Raw genomic sequence first — 21,668 nt, 5'->3', positions numbered from 1 at the left:
AGAGAATTGATGAAGCCACGCTTGTGGATGAATGTTGTTGACGGAATTTTTAAATGTTTTGAATTTACGTGTAGTAATAAACAGCTTATAGTCAAAATCATCATGTCGGCGAGTCGCATGTCGGTCATTGTTACGTAGTTTCGGCGGTTCCATCTCAAAATTCGGTGTACCTTGCCAATTTCTTTCATCATTTCCGAAGTGCCCTGGGTTATTATTTAGTGGCTGTTCCGTATTTCTATGTCCCTCTTCCCGTATTGGAGCGCGAGTGTCCTCTGAAATATGTAATTCTTGTATTTCCTGTGTCAACTGATCTTTTACTTCCCGGATTTATCTTTGGTGTTGCGTATTAATTTGATTTTGATTTTGTTTGAATTTCCTAATTTGTTCGTACTCTTCTGTGTCAGTGAAGGCTACAGGTCTTGTGTCATTCAGATCATCATCCACCTTTGTAGATAAGTTAGTGAGCTGATCCGAAAGTTCGGCTACTTTCTCCGATAGTGAACTTATTTCCTCAATGTGTTTTTCTGAACCAAGTTTCAGAGTGTCAATTTGTGTTGAAATCGTATCTACTGTGTCCTATAAGTTTTCCTGAGTTTTTGCAAGTTGCGTAACCGAATCGGTAGATGCAACTGAGTCAATCTTAGCTTGCAAGGTCTCATGATTTTCATGAACAATAGTTTACAGTTCTTTTATGGCCGCTTCGTGATTCTGTAATGTGTTTTCATGCCGCGAAAAAATAGGTTGGAAATGCTCACAAATTTGTGTTTTTCGTCATTACAGACTTTTTGACATTTCGATTCGATTTTATGTAACTCAGTAGTTAAATCTTCACGTGTTTGTTCAAGCGTGGTGTCTAACTTTTGAAGATTTTGTTCCATTGTGTCTAACTTTCGAATATTTTGTTCCATTGTGTCTAACTTTCGAAGATTTTGTTCCATTGTGTCTAACTTTTGAAGCTTTTGCTGTGTTTGTCCCATTTGTTGTATTAATTGTAATAACAATGCACTGGTGTCTGAAACATGTTCCTCAGTGCTTTTCGGCAGTGAAGTTGCACCGGCAACATTCACATTTTGACAAGCAGAAAATGTGTCTTGACTAATTTGAGAAAACGGTGAGGACCCAAAACCTGAATCTACAGTATTTGCGAGATTGTGTCCTGTCATTTCGGATTCCTGAGGCGAGCTGTTGCCGACCGATAGATCGATAATGCTTCCCTGTTCACTAATTGTTTCACTGTTTACGCCATTATGTGCCGCCCGCTCCATTTCCCTATGCAGAATTACCAAATTACCACTTTGAATGTCTGTTAATTCATTACACAGTGGTGTTGATAAGCTACGCTCGTCGTCACTATTATTTCTCAGTTTACTTTGGAGCCTAGTGTTACATTTTTCACACGCCATTATTGTCACAATATTTCACACGATAACATAGAAAAGCACAATTTGAAGAGCAAAATAAGAAAACACATTAACATAGCACTGAAAATAATATCTAGTTAATTGCAACCGCAGCTGCGAAATACTTGGTGCAAATCTACATGCATGCCACAACTGTCTTACTGTAGAACAATGAAAAACTACAACTACAAAGGAAATTCTCTCTATGATTACGCGCTAGCAATAAACAATAGCTACACTAATTACACAAACTACAAGAAAAAAATCAGAAGATTCCAGTGAGGTATCCTCGGCTAAGGGTCGACATATGAAACGTCCCCTTAGAAAAATTATACATGACTGTGCTTAAACTGATATACAATATTTTTAGCGCAACGCAGTCTGACTTTCAATAATCCCTACAAGAGAATGGCCCTGACTAACATTAACCTATGCCTTTCACAAATCACTTACCTCACAAAAATCTTGATTGCTCGAACTACTGCAATACAGTGAGCGCCACTACTGCCAGCTAAATAAAAGATTCTAACTACTGAAGGCACTAACTACTGATAGGCATAGTTAGCAAATGAAAGATTTTTATAGAGAACAAACAATGTATTTACCTTAATAGTGTTCAAAAGTCATAATATATATAGCAGTTCATGACATCCATTCTTACAAATGTACTGTTTCTGATGGACACACGTTCAGATCATCCGCTCTCAAAAATCCGCCATCTCACTTCCCCACATCCACCACTGCTGGCGGCTCACCTCCAACTGCGCAACGCTATGCGCTGTTAACAGCCAACAGCCCAACACTACAATAGCGAATATTACAACAAAGCCACCCAGCCACAGACTGCACACAGCACAGCCAGTAATTTTCATACAGAGCGCTACGTGGCGTTACCAATATAAAAACCTAAACAGCCTAGTTACATATTGAGTTACACGAAATTATTATTGTCTGCATACATAATTTAGTTTGTACGAAACCTTTCCTCTTTTTAACGTTTGCAGATCAGCTCAAAGTGTAAGTTATGGTTTGCAGTACTACAATGAAGCTCTGTTTACAGCTAGGTCTTTCAGCGAACGACTTGGAGGCTCTTCTCCAGAGAGCAGAGAGCAGCAGGGCCCAGCCGGCGCGGCCTTCAGGGGACTATGAGGAAGGCAGCTCTTCGCCGAGGAGGACTCCCAGGGGCACGGAGGTGTCCCGGAGGCCGGTCACGCCTTCCACCACGTGCCCCATCTGCATGGAGACTCTGCTCGATGTGCGGAAGCCCGGTACGCTACACAATCACTCTGACCGAAAATAGAGTCACAAAATGTCACGTCAGATAAGCACAAGGAACAAAAGATTAGTCAATCTCAGGAGAAAGTACGCTAATATCGTGGAAGAACGCCTCTGACTCTGATAAAGGCGTCAGTTCAGCGAGGAAGTGAGTCGACATGTTCCTGCAGGTAGGCCGTATCGAGCTGAGGAAACTCACTGATGATCAGGTCCCACATGGCTACCACATCGCGCGAGTGTCGAGTAGTGCGTTTCACAAGCTGTTCCAAATAGTCACATACACTTTCTATGGAATTTAAGATCGGGTTATTTAACAGGCTAATCGAGGTACGTTATGGTGCGCGAGTGTTCATCAAACTGATGCAGCCCTTTAACACGGCTGTTGTCATATGCGAAAGCAGGAGTGTAAAAGAAAAGGCAGCAATTTATACTAAGAATGTCGGAATAAATATCCTGTTCACGGTAACTTGAGAGTGTGCTTCCAAACCATGACCTAGCGTTATCCTGCACACATTGCAGGTTCAGCGATACATTGGGTGGTCATTGCACTCGATGCTGTGCATTATTTGGAAAGAGGCAAAATTGCGACTCATCGGAACATACCGTTCGCCTCCAGTTACTGTACAGTTTCTGTGTTCATCCCATGGAGACGTGCAGTTTTATTTGCCACTGTGAGCAATGGTCTTTTGCTAGGTACACGATTCCAAATGTCTTACAGTTGCCTTGTCAGTGTTCGCTCAGGAACTGGTTGGGGCTATACTTCCATTCACTGACACCAGCAGTACCTTCCCGGTTGGACACTGATTGTGAGTGACAGAGCTTGACACTCGTCTCCAATCCCTGTTAGTAAGGATTCTTTTTATGACCACCGTTCCTGCACCGTGGTACATAGCTGCGAGTGGTACACCATTAACTGTAGACACGCTGAACAGCCCGCGTTGATAAACCCACAAATCGTGCAGCTTCATTCGCGTTGTGATCATGGGCACGTCCAACCGCGATAGCTGCTCTCTACCATTCTGTCACCTCACCACGGTGACGCATCTTACTGTGCTCATTTCATACAACCGACTGACACATATTCGTCCATTCACTGCAATGCCTGACGTCAGTGGTGGAATGTCATATGACTAACTGATACTCGTTTTACACCACCTACTCAGCTACAAATCGACCAGCATGCTCTTTCATCTTTTGTCCGGTGAGCTTAAATTCACAATGTTTGGTCCTACTAGGGGACTCATATACTCGTAACAGTTTGGTATTTTCATTGATAAATATCTTATTTACATAATAGATTATGTAATTAAACAATATTATCATACTTTTTTAAAAGGGGGAATTAAATGAAAACGGTACAGATGGAAAGAAAGAAAATAAACTATTTATTATTTCGAAAGCAATTGCCGTAAATGTTAATACGTTTTTTGTTTTGTTTTGTTTTTTTTTTTTTTTTTTTGGTTGTTCGGTATTACAGTTGCTACATTTATCCCACTGCGAGACAAGTTGGTCAGTGCGTTCTGAACTTTCCCCAGGGCTGCAAATTTAGCACAAATCCATTTTTGATGTCTAGAACAATGAATATCGTTTGTCGATCGCTTTAACTTTTTACTCTTTCGTTGTTATCTAAATCCTGAAATTCTTCCCGCATGGTAGTGTAATGTTATTTCATAGCAAATATGCAGTGCCTGTCGCTTGTACGAATTGGAATTTTCATCCCTGTCTTCTGTTATTCTCATTCATATCAGTCTGCCTCTATTCTACATCTACATCTACATCTACATGATTACTGTGAAATTCACATTTAAGTGCTTGTCAGAGGGTTCATCGAACCACAATCATACTACCTCTCTACCTTTCCACACCCGAACAGCGAGCGGGAAAAACGAACACCTAAACCTTTCTGTTCGAGCTCTGATTTCTCTTACTTTATTTTGATGATCATTCCTACCTATGTAGGTTGGGCTCAACAAAATATTTTCGCAATCGGAAGAGAAAGTTGGTGACTGCAATTTCGTAAATAGATCTCGCAGCGACGATAAACGTCTTTGCTTTAATGACTTCCATCCCAACTCGCGTATCATATCTGCCACACTCTCTCCCCTGTTACGTGATAATACAAAACGAGCTGCCCTTTTTTGCACCCTTTCGGTGTCCTCCGTCAATCCCACCTGGTAAAGATCCTACACCGCGCAGCAATATTCTAACAGAGGACGAACGAGTGTAGTGTAAGCTGTCTCTTTAGTGGACTTGTTGCATCTTCTAAGTGTCCTGCCAATGAAACGCAACCTTTGGTTCGTCTTCCCCACAATATTATCTATGTGGTCTTTCCAACTGAAGTTGTTCGTAATTTTAACACCCAGGTACTTAGTTGAATTGACAGCCTTGAGAATTGTACTATTTATCGAGTAATCGAATTCCACCGGATTTCTTTTGGAACTCATGTGGATCACCTCACACTTTTCGTTATTTAGCGTCAACTGCCACCTGTCACACCATACAGCAATCCTTTCTAAATCGCTTTGCAACTGATACTGGTCTTCGGATGACCTTACTAGACGGTAAATTACAGCATCATCTGCGAACAACCTAAGAGAACTGCTCAGATTGTCACCCAGGTCATTTATATAGATGACTTGCCGTCTATTGCTACGAACTGCAACCTTCCTGACAGGAAATCACGAATCCAGTCGCACAACTGAGACGATACCCCATAGGACCGCAGCTTGATTAGAAGTCGCTTGTGAGGTACGGTGTCAAAAGCTTTCCGGAAATCTAGAAATACGGGATCAACTTGAGATCCCCTGTCGATAGCGGCCATTACTTCGTGCGAATAAAGAGCTAGCTGCGTTGCACAAGAACGATGTTTTCTGAAACCATGCTGATTACGTAATAATAGATCGTTCCCTTGGAGGTGATTCATAATGTTTGAATACAGTATATGCTCCAAAACCCTACTGCAAACCGACGTCAATGGTATAGGTCTGTAGTTGGATGGATTACTCCTACTACCCTTCTGAAACACTAGTGCGACCTGCGCAATTTTCCAATCTGTTGGTACAGATCTATCGGTGAGCTAGCGGTTGTATATGATTGCTAAGTAGGGAGCTATTGTATCAGCGTAATCTGAAAGGAACCTAATCGGTATACAATCTGGATCTGAAGACTTGCCCGTATCAAGCTTTTTGAGTTGCTTCGCAAGCCCTAAGGTATCCACTTCTAAGAAACTCATGCTAGCAGCTGTTCGTGTTTTGAATTCTGGAATATTTCATTTGTCTTCCCTGGTGAAGGAATTTCGGAAAACTGCGTTCAATAACTCCGCTTTAGCGGCACAGTCGTCGGTAACAGTACCATCGGCACTGCGCAGCGAAGGTATTGACTGCGTCTTGCCGCTTGTGTACTTTACATACGACCAGAATTTCTTCGAATTTTCTACCAAATTTCGAGACAATGTTTCGTTGTGGAACCTATTAAAGGCATCTCGCATTGAAGGCCGTGCCAAATTTCGCGCGTCTGTAAATTTTAGCCAATCTTCGGGATTTCGCGTTCTTCTGAACTTCGCATGCTTTTTCCGTTGCCTCTGCAACAGCGTTCGGACCTGTTTTGTGTACCATGGGGGATCAGTTCCATCTCTTACCAATTTATGAGGTATGAATCTCTCAATTGCTGTTGCTACTATATCTTTGAATTTGAGCCACATCTCGTCTACATTTGCATAGTCAGTTCGGAAGGAATGGAGATTGTCTCTTAGGAAGGCTTCTAGTGACACTTTATCCGCTTTTTTAAATAAAATTCGTGCTAAACGCCATTGGACCTGTGAACGTTCTTGATACTAGGAACAAATAGTGAAGGTGAAACAGCGCTGACAGCACGATTTTTCGAAACTCAGAGAGTTGTGCCCACCGAAAAATGCCGCACCGCAATGTTAAACGAAATATCTCGCTGTTCCGGGTACTTCCAAGAAGGACCGAGCAAAGCTGAATGGCAGAAGGAGCTGTGGCCCGCACACACTGCACACGTGAAGTTTGGCACGCCTTGGCCGGATCTGATATAGAGTAGCAATTGCAACCTGCGTTCTCAATTATTTGCTGGATGTATTGCAATTTCTGTCTTCCATTACGGCTTTTACCCTCTACAGCTTCATCTAGTACCGTGGCAGATATTACGTGACGTCTTAATAGATGTCCTATCCAAAGGTTTTCAATGATGTTAGACGCATTAGGGTACCAAAATGATATTGTTGTAACAGACAAAAATTGGTGCCAGACCAGGACTCGAAGCTGGATCTCCCCCTTAACGCGAGCGGTTATGTTAATCGTCTTCGCCATCCGAGTACGCTTTCTTCCGACCCAAATTCCCAGCCTGTTTCACATCCACCTATCCACTAACTACTTATAAGCCATTTCGGATTCCCTCAAGATTCCGGGCTTTGTATGCATCTGCAATGAAAGAATGGATCTTTGGTCCTTGCACCCTTTACATTCTCCTACCATCCTTCCCTTCTTCTTGCCAGTGTTTTCCATGTTTTACTTTCCTAGCCGATTGTGCGAGAAACCTCCTCATTCCTTACCTTATCAGTCCACCTAATTTTCAACATTCTGCTGAATCACCATATCTCCAATGCTTTCCCACCGTCGTTGTTTCACTAACTTACAATGCTGTGCTCAAGACGTTCATTCTTAGAACACTCTTCCTCAAATTAAGGCCTATGTTTGATGTTAGACGAACCCATCTCATGCTCGACGGCGAAGCAGTTAAGTCCACAAATCCTTCTGCCTTAGCGACACACCTTAGTAATAAGTGAAGCGATAGCTAATTCGAAGTCGTTAGTCTTTCTGAAATATTATCCTTTTTTTCTTGGTTCGTAAGAATGAACCAGGAAATTAGAAGATTTCGCTTGGGACGCTTAATAACATTGTTTATAATAGATGCAATTTGGACGACTACTATAGAAGTATTTATTAAAACTCGTTGTTTTACCTTTTGGCACAATTTGTGTTTGGAGATAGTTTCTACATTCTGTGGCTATGTGCGAATGCGTTTGAGGTGTTGTAGCTTTCACAATATGGAAGACATGTCATATGGATCCATTTTAAGCTTCCTTGACGTTTCATGTCTCTCGTATACTTGCTCATGGTGAGTATAACTGTTTGTCGAAACTTGTTCGAAATCCTCTTTGAGTACCAATAATAAACAATGGCATCACTTATCACAATCCTCAGAACATGAAGTGACTGTAATATTCGTGTAGTTTCTTTTCAGTAAAAAACATCTTGACTGCAATATAAATGTGGAGGTGCTAAAGCCTGGAAAACATTGAAGTACCTTCGTAAGTCAGTGACTCCTACACATGTATAACGGAAGATAATAGGACGACTGGTGAATGGCTTAGGTAATATCCCTGATCAAGAAAGAACATACGAGCAAACATGAAAAGAAAAGAAATTATAGACAGGACACTAAAAGTAATAGCCAACGTTATTTTGTCTGGCGAAAAAAATAATGTTAATGAAGGACTTTCCTTCAGTGTTAATTATTTTAAACTGAACAAAATTCTAAAAATGTAAAGGAAACACAACCTAGAAACTAACATTCCCTTCACTGATTTTAAAAAGTATTTTTACCAGATAATTTGAAGAATGTATGCCCTGTAATTAATGTGAGGGGATGCACACACTTTATCAGAGCTGCCAGAAACCTACTCGAAAATGAAAATTTCGAATGAAATTATACACCTACTAGCCGCAGTCCCTAATATCAGATCGAGATCTGAAACAAGACAGTAGAATTTTTTCGGCATTATTTGAAAAAAACACGATATTTTCAGTGAAATGAATAGTAATATGTGAAAGGGTATTAAATTAAATAAAAAAGATATTTGAACACTAAATTGTTTACTGTTAACCAAACTATTATTTCTGAAAATGAATATGATCTCCAAAGAGCACTTTACCATCTAAAGTAGCGTGTAAAATATGCGATATGAAAATATCGAAGCGAAAGTCTAAATATATAACTTTCAAAAAACTGTTTTTAATCAGAACTTGATGATGATCAAACGACTGAACAAGTGTCACGGCACACCGGATAAAAAGAATAAGCCCTGAAAAGCGACCCCGTTAAAATTTTATAAATTGTTGCAACGCCCACGATACGCTGAAAAAGTCGTCTCCCTTAAGGCTGAGTCAGGTTTATAAGTATCTGAAATGAAGTTTTTAAATAAAGTTAAAGGCTACTCTTTACTGGAAAAATGAAGATTAAGAGGTGAACACACGCACTTTATCCGATAACGTATAACAGTACCTCAAAAATGGAAAAATTACCTGTGACTACAGACCACCGAACATATTGAAGCTATATAATCGAAAAAGCAGGAGAAATATAGGGAGTCGACGCAAAAGATGGGGCGAAATGTGAAACCAGAAGCGGTTACTGTCTAATCCCTCCCTGTGGAATGCAATGTGAAGAAGCAGAAGAGCTAATTTTCCATAAAGAAGATTCGTATAATTTGCATGCATGTGGTGAGAGTTACGCAATTTAGGGATCTAAATGCGCTGCAGGTATAATGAAGTTGTTGTAGTGTACAAGCGCCGTTATGTGTGATCAATGATTTTTATTTATCCTACGGAACAAATGAAAAAATGGCAGTAGAAATATGTAAGTATAAAATGAATATAAGATGTAAGAAATAAACTTTAAGTGCATAAGACTGGAACATAGTGCGTAAACAAGAAAGATAAAGTAAATTTAAAACTATACATAAACTGAAATTTAGTTGGCGATTCCAGTTCAGAGCTGCTGTTGTGGCTTCTACAAAATGATTGCATTTCCCTTGACACGCTCGTATGCACACTCCCTCACAGTACGATTTCTAGTTTGTTGGGGCGCGCCGTGTAACGAGTTCTGATAGCTCTGGCTGATGTCATGCTCACACGGGACGGATTTCTTGAAACATCTTCAGAAACGAGCTGCTACAAGCTCCTCATCTGGATTTGCCACCGCAGTGTTCTCCAACGGTAGTTGTGTACCATAGCTCCCGTTCAACCCACACAGTTTGGTTACGAAAATGGACACGCATGAAATTGCTACGTTAGCTCTGTTAAAGCGCGGATTTGGTCCTTTGGCCATGTACTAGCCATGTTGTTCTGCTTGTATTATACATACGTAAAAATTTCCATAACCATGATCATGGTACAAGGCAGAAAATAAAGTTCCACAATCAGCCAGTAAGAACATGAGCTTCTAAAACTTCCCTTACACATAATCGAATACAAATTTACAATAGTATTTGACATGAAAGTATTTTGTCATTCTCATTTTTTTGTAGACCCTGACGCCGTTCTTATGGTATTGCTGCTTGTGTTCAGTAGCAGAGTTTTTAGAATATGCGTATTATTAGGGACTTGACACAAGAAAGTGCAGTATCTCCTACGGCAAGTTTGCCAATCCCTCTTGAAGATATGGCAAAGAAGTCATGTATTTAGAGAAATATTGCTATTAAAGTTTCTTTACTTCTTGTAAGAATAAGTGTGTGTGTGTGTGTGTGTGTGTGTGTGTGTGTGTGTGTGTGTGTGTGTGTGTGTGTGTGTGTGTGTGTGCGCGCGCGCGCGCGCGCGAGCACACATTTATACACAGTTCTGTAAGGGACTGATGTGTCCTATAGTCTTGATGAAAAAAAAGTAAATAAATAAACAGTGAATCGTGGGTGAATCACACAGTGTCGTAGACAGCAATCTTGTACTTAAGGGGGGAAACCACATTAGAAAGTTCAAGAAAATCCGAATTTATTATTGCATAAATCGTTAGCTTAACTATCCAAGAATACGCTGTCAAAGTTTCAAAGCCCTTGGAATGGATCATGGACCGCACCTTACTCCTTTGCACCCCGACGTACACAAGGATATTCTTCCAATATATGAACAATTATTAATGAAGGGATTAATTACTGCAGAGATGTTTAGGTGACCACATATAAAATGCGAATGAAAGTTTTAATTCGACTATTTGGCGATTAGCTCTTAAACACTTGCACTCCGGACTAAAAGTCTTTGAATTGGCATCGTACTTAGCAGCGGGCTTACTTCAATGAAGGAAATTCACCCCTTCTGATGATCATGAACGAGGCACGAATTGTAGTAGGCACTCAAAGCTTCAATTATGCCGAACAAATGCCTTCTCAGTACGCAAGTTACAATATGGAAAGCATCAAATACAAAAAGCCTTTGACCACCAACATGTGGTTTCCTGTCATGTTTTTGTTACGTCATACGAAAAGCGACGCGTTTTTGAGAGATTCACATTGTGTCGGTGGTTTGAAACAGCAATACTGATATAATAGCACGTAAACTGTAACAAATAAACCACGGAATACCGGCTTCAAATACAAACGTCGTAATCCAGTATGTAGTTGTCTCTCTTGAGGCAAAAGCGATCTTGCAACTCACTGGCGGCCTCGTTCCTTTCCATGAAGTAAAAATCTGGCGTATCAAATTTTGCGCTAGTATAATTCTGCCTATCACGTTTGGTAACGCTCCGAAACATGACATCCCATATTTTGATGTCACAAAACTCGACCAACACCACGTCCACGATCACTTTCATGTGCCGTGTGAAGTTGTCACGGGTGTTTGTGCTTCTCTGACAGGTGGCCGTCTGAATCCGAGCCTGTCTGTTCTTTATGGTAATTGGGCAGATGGACTGGAAGTTGCAGGTTGGTGCAAATCGGAAATGTCGTTTATACTTTCTCATGATCGTATTAATTCTTCGGAGAGCTGATGGCCTACTCCAGACAGTACGGGAAACCACCATGGCAGAGTGATTTTCCTCATTGGTTGGTGTGATGACTGTTTAAAAAGACAGAAGCGCAGTGTCGTGTGTCGGATCTTCAGACCTCTCGGATGAAATGTGCTGTGGGCACTACCAGGAGAAATTTTGTGCCTATTAACCCGCAAAAGACCATTTTAGCCCAATTATCGAATTAAAATTCTATGGCACAGCATTTAACGCATGTTGTTTACTTCTATAACATTTTGATATACAATTCATGATTTAATGAATTGATTATACTAAAAATATGAAAAAAATTTCGCATGGGTCTAACGCTTCTACATTCCTCTTTCTTTGTATAGCGATTAGCTCGTATTGTAGCTCTGTTCGTAATTATGGATTATATAGAAAATTATAAAAATGGTTTATTAGTGTAAGAACTCTCCTTGTGCATTATTCGCCTGCAATGGTGAGTACGGCAGCTGCTGAATTCTTGTTATATGTTTATAATACTACAGTAGCAGGTACAACCGCCACAGAACTGTAATTAAGGAAGTCAACAAGTTGTTTGCAGTTGGCAGTAGTATAATTAATACGACCAAAAATATAATATTTTTAAAAATGTTTGTTTATCTGACTTTTTAATTTCCCGATAACGAGCTAATAATGGCCTCGTGACTTTGCAACGATGTCTCGCGTCAATAGTATCCATCAGGATCTTAAGACGTCTTCGACATTTCCCCCAACATCTCGTTAACGAATAAAGATATCTGAAAATGTTTTCCCCAGCTTCAGGAACTCAAGATTCCGTTGCCAAGAACAGGAAGTAAAATTGGTTTATGTGTCCTGGAAAAATCTAGCTCACTACAAACTGTCAGAACGCCGTTAACAATTCTTTTGAAAGCAATTGAAGTAGGGGAGAGTGTTTTTCGCTTATATGTAGCCCTGTGATAGTTCAATATATTTTCTTATTCCATTTTTAAATGATATCATTCACTTTTTTGTGCTGCAGTCTTTTTTTGAAACTGCAAAAGCACTACGCAAAATTATGGTTTTTCTAAATTTGAAAACGTCTTCCAAGCTACATCATGATCATGTACCTAGGAAAAAGTATTAGATTACAATTTAAGCGTTACAGTCGAGAAAATCTTGTCAGTATTGTATTTAGTGGTCTGTCTGTTACATTATTACTCTATTATACACCAATAATAAGTAGGTGAAATCAAATGAAGCAGAGGTATCATTAGAAACCAATTACAAGTTATAAACATTCTGAAATAAGCTACTGGAAACGAAACAGGTAAAACTGTTAAGCCATTTAAAGAAAGTTAATTCGAAAGTACAACATGTTACAACGGTAAAGGACCTCCTTCTGTTTCAAGATTCATGCTGGTATACGACGACCGGCGACCTTGACTACCCACGTGCAATATAAATACTTCTATAAATATGCAGATTTTTAAGTACCACAAAATTCTGTACCCGAAGATTTAACAGCATATTCCAAATGTATATTCATTATAGAGCACTTAAATGTGTAGAACGCGAAGTATTTACTAATACTGCACAAAAAACACCTCGTGACTGACAACTACTGTAGATAATGGCTGAAACTGTTTATGGAGGTCTAGCGCGCATTCAGCAGACTCGAGTACCGACCAAAAACAATTGTGTGCTCCTCGTATCCTCTACATACTACACTCTCTCAGTCTCTTTCCAGGTGCCAGTAGGAATTTGATATGAGGTTTGAGAGGTGAATTCTTATTTAATTCTTATTTAATTCTTATTTAATTCTTATCAGCTATCCAGTGAAACAGGCGAAAAAGCCCATACAGAATGCGTCTATATATTTTATTATTATAAGACCATAGACTTTTTGTTCAGATTTTAATGTGTGGGGCTCTAGGATGCAGCCTAGATAGCCTACGCGTAAATGCGGTCGTGAGGGAGCACAGTATCCGTCAGGGGACTAGAGGAGGACAATAAATCTGATTCGTAGATTATGAGTCATTGACCCCCAGGTCGAGCCTTACGATTTCTGTACAATGATTCCCTAGTTTTGAGTTTTCTGCACTGGTCAGGGGTAAACCGACTGAAAGTGTGCAGTCTATGGTAACTTCAACTGTTTTAGGAAATGGCTGTGTCACAGTGGCAGATTTTCGAATAACGCTTGGAGTTCATGCTTGGCTTATTTCTTATGAAGATGGAAACAGGGGACTTGAATTTCTTTTGTGCAGGGTAATAACCGCCATTTTTAAAAACGCCCATTGTAAACTACTAAATCTTTTGTTAAAGTGTGCTCATTTCCGCTAAAATTTTTATGTGGTGCCGCTGTGACTGTCATCTGTGGCAACAGATTTTTCTTGCTTTACATTTCTGGGCTGTTAGATTTATGAAGGTTAAATAACAGCGGTGCCAGGACGGATTGCATGTAATATGTAGCGTGATAGCGTAATACTGAAATCCAAAATTTTGCGGCAGCTTGTGGCGCCTGTCATGTTAGGCAACCAATCCATCATTGAAGCGTGGCGTGTTGCAGTGACGCACTGCCGGCGGGGCTGCGGGCACCTGGTGCATATCTGCTGCATGCGCGTCCTGGCCGCGCACCAGCTGGGCGCCACGGCGCTGCCCGCCGGCCGCGACGCCAACGTCTCCTGCCCCCTCTGCAGGTACGCAGACCATTACTGGTATGTAGACTCTACTTGTACGTAGACTCTGATGTATCACTATCTGCTGTGAGGTCTTCAGAAAGTAATTATACCATGTGCAATATTGGGAAGTTGTTGAAAGTAGCTTAGTATTATAGAATTAACGTCTACAACTCTACTCGTACGGTATGTGGGGCTTCTGATTCAACTGTCTGTCTTTCCCCTCCACCCCTCCTCGTCCCCCGTTCTTTGTGTCATTCGCGAATGGCGGGCCGGCCGAAGTGGCCGTGCGGTTAAAGGCGCTGCAGTCTGGAACCGCAAGACCGCTACGGTCGCAGGTTCGAATCCTGCCTCGGGCATGGATGTTTGTGATGTCCTTAGGTTAGTTAGGTTTAACTAGTTCTAAGTTCTAGGGGACTAATGACCTCGGCAGTTGAGTCCCATAGTGCTCAGAGCCATTTGAACCATTTGAACCAGCGAATGGCGGATGGGAAGTATAAATCTCCGGATTAGCTCTAATTTCTTGGATTTTCTCGTAGTGATCATTTCATAAGATATACAGCGTGACATCTACGTATCCTACAATTTGTTTTTATGTTGTCATTCCCCTGTGGGTCACTCTGCATGCTTACTTGTAGATGCGAGGATTATTCGGAATGTAAACTCCGATCGGTCACGAAATGGAAACCACTGTGAAAATCCAATGAAGCTTTGCACATACACTATGTGATCAAAAGTATCCGGACACCTGGCTGAAAATGACTTACAAGTTCGTGGCGCTCTGCAACGGTAATGCTGGAATTCAATATGGTGTTGGCCCACCCGTAGCCTTGATGACAGCTTCCACTCTCGCAGGCATACATTCAGTCAGATGCTGGAAGGTTTCTTGGGGAATGGCAGCCCATTCTTCACGGGCTGCTACACTGAGGAGCGGTATCGATGTCGGTCGGTGAGGCTTGGCATGAAGTCGGCGTTCCAAAACATGCCAAAAGTGTTCTATAGGATTCAGGTCAGGACTCTGTACAGGCGGTTCCATTACAGGGACGTTATTTTCGTGTAACCACTACGCCAAAGGCCGTGCATTATGAACAGGTGCTCGATCGTGTTGAAAGATACAATTGCCATCCCCGAATTGCTCTTCAACAGTGAGAAGCAAGAAGGTGCTTAAAACATCAGTGTAGACCTGTGCTGTGATAGTACCACGCAAAACAACAAGGGGTGCAAGCCCCCTCCATGAAAAAAGCGACCACACCATAACACCACCGCCTCCGAATTTTACTGTTGGCACACACATGCTGCCACATGACGTTCACTGGCCACTTACCATACCTCCACCCTGCCATCGGATCGCCACATTGTGTACCGTGATTCGTCACTCCACACAACCTTTTCCCACTGTTCAATCGTCCAATGTTTACGCTCCATACACCAAGCGAGGCGTCGTTTGGCATTTACCGGTGTGATGTGTGGCTTATGAGCAGCCGCTCGACCATGAAATCCTAGTTTGCTCACCTCCCACCTGTCGTAGTACTTGCGGTAGATCCTGATGCAATTTGGAATTCCTTTGTGATGGTCTGGATAGATGTCTGCCTATTACACATTATGACTCTCTTCAACTGTAGGCGGTCTGTTTCAAGTCTGCGTGTACGCTTTTGTGCTGTATGTGTCCCTTCAAATTTCCACTTCACTATCACATCGGAACAGTGGACCTAGGGATGCTTAGGAGTGTGGAAATCTCGCGTTCAGACGTATGACACAAGCGATACCCAATCACCTGACCACGTTCGAAGTCCGTGAGTTCCGCGGAGCGCCCATTCTGCTCTCTCACGATGTCTAATGACTACTGAGGTCGCTGATATGGAGTATCTGGCAGTAGGTGGTAACACAATGCACCTAATATGAAAAACGTATGTTTTTGGGGGTGCCTGGATACTTTTAATCACATGGTGTATGTGTTGGGCAGTGTTTCTAGAAGGCCTGATAATCGCGTCACGTCGCTCTTTTCATTTCTGACCGCACGGTGAGCACGTAAAGATGTCTAGAAAATAGTCTCTCCCGGCAAGTATGAGGGCCTGGTGAGAGATTTCGCCTGATGGAATGCAGCCCACATACCATAACTGTCGTATGTTTCGTCCTCCTCGGCAATTCTCGACCGCACTCTGCAGGGTCAAAAAAGACGTTCCTCCAACGTTTTCGATGCGAAGTGTTTGGTCACCCATAATACTGCCTATTATTGGCTACCGTTGAGCTTCATTTCTGCTCACATGAACTGCTGGGTACGAAGACAACGTTTTGGCACAGACAAGGAGCTGTAAATCAGCGTCGAGAATTGGCGGAAAGCACTGGCGGCTGCCTTGAATGACGAGGGTATTGGAAAGCTGGTAAACGCTACGACAGATGTGTAAGTTGGAGCGGTGACTATGTTGCAAATAAAACATTTTTGATTTGCACAGTGGTTTCCATTTCACGACGGATCGGAACTTACTTTCCGACTAGCCCTCGTATTTTACAGTAGCTACTGTTTACGACGTGTTGCCGCCGGCAGCGTAATCTCACAATAGGGTATTTCTTCACTTGCTTATTCGCATTACGCTCCAATTACCTACGTCCAAGGTCGACTGCCAGTCCAGTCCTCAGCACGGCTTCCTGCTGTTCGCTACAGTGTTTAGCCTCGCTACCTTCTTATACACAACTGTATCATCTGCGAATAGCCTTATGGAGCATCTGACGTTATCCTCTAGATCGATAAATTTGTTTTAGAGTGTCGATCCTATCACACTTCCTTTGGGTACTCGTGAGGTTACGTTTGTCAGTTTTGTTCCGTTAAGAGCGACGTGACTTCTGTCTACAAGAAAGTCTTAAATCCAGTCACAATTGGTCCAATGCCCAGTAAGCTCGTGTTTTTTTCACTGAGACACACTGCTGAAATACTGTATCAAATGCCTTCCTTCAGCCAATGAGCACGGCATCAAACTGGGTACCCACGTCTGCATAATTGAATACAAATTCATGTTCTTAGAAAGACCTTTTTCATTCTTATTGAAGGATTGCGGCAACACATCATTCAGTTTCTTTCATTTCCGTGAGAACAGTAATCAAGAAAGTCTAAGTATTATTGGTTGCATGAGCCAGCATTGTCTTGCTAGAACCAACAATACTTTAGCTGGTCTTCAGATGTAGTGTTAACAAAATGTTGCACCAGCTGCTTACAGCGCTCATTGTTACTTGCGGCATGAACGAATGTCATGAAGATTACTGTGCAGCGCGGGATTAGCCGAGCGGTCTGAGGCTCAGCAGTCATGAACTGTGCGGCTGATCCCGGCGGAGGTTCGCGTCCTCCCTCGGGCATGGGTGTGTGTGTTTGTCCTTAGGATAATTAAGGTTAAGTAGTGTGTAAGCTTAGGGACTGATGACCTTAGAAGTTAAGTCCTATAAGATTTCACACACATTTGAGAATTTTTGAAGATTGCTCGAAGTGGCATTGTACAACAAACAATCCTTGTACACGCAGAGGGGTCTAGAGGGCGCTGAGAATTTTGCGTGTCCCCTGTTTATGAGGTCTGTGCTTTCACAAATCTATCAAGGAGGAACCATGCCTCGTCAGATCGAAATCAATCACTGAGCTCTTCTTTCTCTGACGTTGGGGTGATGACATGTTCCACTGATTGAAAATTACACGTTTTCCGTTGTCTACTGGGAACAACTCATAACAGCAATAATTATGCGTGTAAGTAACTTTAAATAATTACATATTGTCGTATGGGTATTCCCAACAGCAAGACCAGGGTGGCTAACTAGATCTCGCACAAATTTCGTATACCACATAGAATACGCAGCTTGCAAGTCGAAAAAATTCTGTGATTTCTACTATTTCGGTCGACTTTTACTGTCTTTTAGAGCTTATTGTACAGTCGTGTGATGGTGCACTCGTTTCGTGCACCATTACCATATTTTCCTGTGAAGGCGTAACTGGCGCATCTAATGTACCAGTGGACAATGAACATGCTCTTCCGTAATGTGTTACTCACTTCTTTTGCAGTTAAACAGGGATCATACTTGCAACAAAAAGAGGAACTTTCTTTCTTAAAGTTGTATAACTTTCTGAACAGCTGTGAAATAAAAGCCGGCCGCTGCGGCCGAGCGTTTCTAGGCGCTTCAGTCCGGAACCTCGCTGCTGCTACCATCGCAGTTACGAATCCTCCCTCGGGCACGGATGTGTGTGATGTCCTTAGGTTAGTTAGGTTTAAGAACTTTCCAAGTCTAGGGGACTGATGACCTCAGATGTTAAGTCCCATAGTATTTAGAGCCATTTGAACAATTTTTTTGTGAAATAAAATCTATTACTAGTAAGCTAAAATATGACACTTCCGTAAGACGAGAATTTTCTTTTATTATCACCAGTGGCAACGGCCTTGCCGCAGTGGATACAACGGTTCCCGTCAGACCACCGAAGTTAAACGCTGTTGGGCGTGGCCGGCACTTGGATGGGTGACCATCTGGGCCGCCATGCGCCGTTGCCATTTTTCAGGGTGCACTCAGCCTCGCGATGCCAATTGAGAAGCTACTCGACCGAATAGTAGCGGCTCCGGTCAATAAAAGCATCGTAACGACCGGGAGAGCGGTGTGCTGACCACACGCCCCTCCTATCCGAATCCTTATCTGAGGATGACACGGCGGTCTGATGGTCCCGATGGGCCACTTGTGGCCTGAACGGAGTGCTTTATTGTCACCAGCTTTCGTAATCATCATCCAGAGGGCTCATACTAAGTCCAGCTTGAACATTTCACCAATAGATGTAAAAGATAGCGTCACACGTGGGCTGCAATATGTGAGGTAGTAGTTAGCCATACTCCATTTTGATTATGGTGGTGCCAGCGTAACAGTCGCAAAGTTTTGTTCGAATACACGTTTATTAAATTTACCCAGCAGGGCTTCATGAAAAATACGTCGTCTTTCTTCCAATAAGTCTCATTTAAGTTCCCTGATCACTTCCGTTACACTTTGCTATGGACTAAACCAACCTATTATGATTATATCAGCGTGTGTTTGAATTTGTCGTATGTCTATTGTTATATCTACTTGATAAGGCCTACAAACATTGGAACACTACTCTAGAGTTGGTCGCACTAGCGTACTGTATGCGATTTTCTTTGCTCATTTTGAGTAATTCTCCCATTTCCTATCATTTCTTAGTGTAAGTATGATCATCAGGTTGGCGCCTAAGTTTGTAGCGTTTTTGTTTTACGCTTTGGTATTCCGGTTGCTATGGACATATTTTTCGATCGTCATTTTATTTGTAGTTCATTGTCGCTATTTGAGTTTACATATTGTCATTTTGTTATATGGAGAGAATGAGTCAAGCTGTTGAAGCTAGAAAATGGGGTGCCAAGTTGAGAAATCGGAACATTTCCGACATATTCTTCTGTTTGAGTTCAACTGACGGATGACAGCAGCGGAGGCAGCCAGAAACGTTTGTCCCCTGTATGAGCATACACGCACTGGACAGAGCACGGCAAGAAAATCTAATTTTTTTTTCAAGGGGGATCATTTTGACATTAGTGACTTGCCACGTTCAGGAAAGCCTTCGGCGTATGATGAAGATCATTCAAACGCATTAATCCAAAATTATTCACGTCAGTGTACTTGAAAAGTGACATATGTGATGCACTGTGATCGTTATACTATCGTGCGACATTTGTATGCAGTAGGGAAGGTTCGAAAATCCGGTGTATGGGTATGCTCTAAGCCAAAACCCAAAAAATCAGCGGGTGGCCATATGTGCATCTGTGCTTGCTCGTCATTAACTGGCTCTTGAACAACACGGACCATTCCTATCCTGTGTGGCTACTGGTGACGAGCAGTGATGTCTTTATTGTAACACAAGGAAAAGAAAGGGATAGTTGAGCTCAAAGAAAGCAGCAGCTCCCCGTGCAAAGACCAGCGCGCATCCAAAAATGAAAAAGTTATACATCTAGTGGGACAGCGACGGTGTGAAGTACTACGCATTGCCTGCTCGAGGTGTAACCATCACTGCTGGCTAAAGCTGGCCCGCATTGTGCTAGACTGATAGAATACGCTATACAGGAGTTGGGTTTGAAAGTCATTCCGCACCCACTTCATTCACTTGATCTTGCGCCTCAGATTTTCACCTTTTGCGCTCTCTATCGAACTGCCTTCTAGGAACTTCCTTTCCGGAAGAAAATGTGGTCCGAACATGGCTCGACGAGTTCTTCGCCTCAAAACCAAGTGATTTCTGCAGTAGCGGAAACGAAAAGTTACCCCAGCGTTGGCAGACTGTAAATAGTGAAGGAGAATGTATTGTTGATGATGAGGTGGTTATGTGTGTCTGTTGTGTTTATTAAACTTATGGAAAAACGCTACGAACTTAGGCAATACCTTAATAGTTAATTGATTTGACGTGGCCACAATGTTCACTACTAATCTTGTAATTATATACTATCCTGTTCTTTCTCTTTGCTGTAGGCATTATATTACATACAGTTATGCAAACGTGGTTCGATCTCGAAAAACCACAAATTTTTCTTGTTTAACATCCAGACATGTTACATGTCGTCAGGTTTAGGTTGATGTTGATGTGTTTTGGCCTGTAGTTCATATCCATAAGGTAGTCTGGAAATGTAGAATAATTGTTTTTGCTCTTAAGTGCCCATCTGTGTTCAGAAACGCTGAAATTTCTACCTCTCTGATGGATATAACAACCATAGTCCACCTGACAAAAAAAGGAGGGGCACACACAAGGAGAGGGGGAAACGAAATGAAACTTCATGCGTGATATTAATACAGTCAGATTTACAAATAGCTTGGCACTATGAGCCCACTTGTCAGTATGACGTTGCACCCTCTCTGGCATTGATGCATGCCGTGATGCGTCCTCTTAATAAATGGCAACATGATTCTGTCGCATGAAAGGTAATACATGAGGACACAAGAGGTCCGTGACGTACTATGAAGTCATAGACAGAGGCTCCCACATCATGACGCCAGGAATAAAGAAGATGTGCTTATCCAAAACAGTCCACGCTGCTGCTGCGGTCGCAGGGTCGAATCCTGCCTCTGGCATGGATGTGTGTGATGTCCTTAGATTAGTTAGGTTTAAGTAGTTCTAAGTCTAGGGGACTGATGACCTCAGATGTTAAGTCCGATAGTGCTTAGAGCCATTTTTCAAAACAGTGGAAGAATGGGATCTCTCCCCAGCTCGGCGCAGTACTCATCGACGTTGGTTATCTGGGGTAGTGGGGAACTGAGATTCAGTGCTAAACAATATTATGCGACGCCATTTACCAGCAACCCATGCTTCCCCATCACGGCATCATTCCAAACAGTGCTGCTTGTGTTATGGTGTTAACGGCAGCCTTCACATGAGTCTCTAATTCCCTGATCCGGCTGCTGTTCACCATGATGCGTTATGGCAAAGAATGTTTCAGGGAGTGCGTTATTTATTCTCGGATAGCAGATACAGATGTGGAAGAGTTGCGATGTGTTTGGTTTCCCTTGTGATGGCCAAATGTGGTCGGTTAAAACTTTTTCTGTGAATTTGCTTGCCCTCGCATTCCCATGT

General features: G+C 42.1%; 1 pseudogene; it reads left to right on the top strand.

Annotated features, from left to right (window-relative positions):
* The first annotated feature begins 18,491 nt into the window (after positions 1–18,491).
* LOC126261023 (5S ribosomal RNA) lies at positions 18,492–18,609 on the top strand (annotated as a pseudogene).
* Positions 18,610–21,668: the final 3,059 nt, after the last annotated feature.

Source organism: Schistocerca nitens, chromosome 5, assembly GCF_023898315.1.
Source record: "Schistocerca nitens isolate TAMUIC-IGC-003100 chromosome 5, iqSchNite1.1, whole genome shotgun sequence".
NCBI classification, from domain to species: Eukaryota; Metazoa; Arthropoda; class Insecta; order Orthoptera; family Acrididae; genus Schistocerca; species Schistocerca nitens.
Note: the sequence above shows the minus strand (reverse complement) of the source record. Positions and strands in the feature narration are given on the sequence as shown.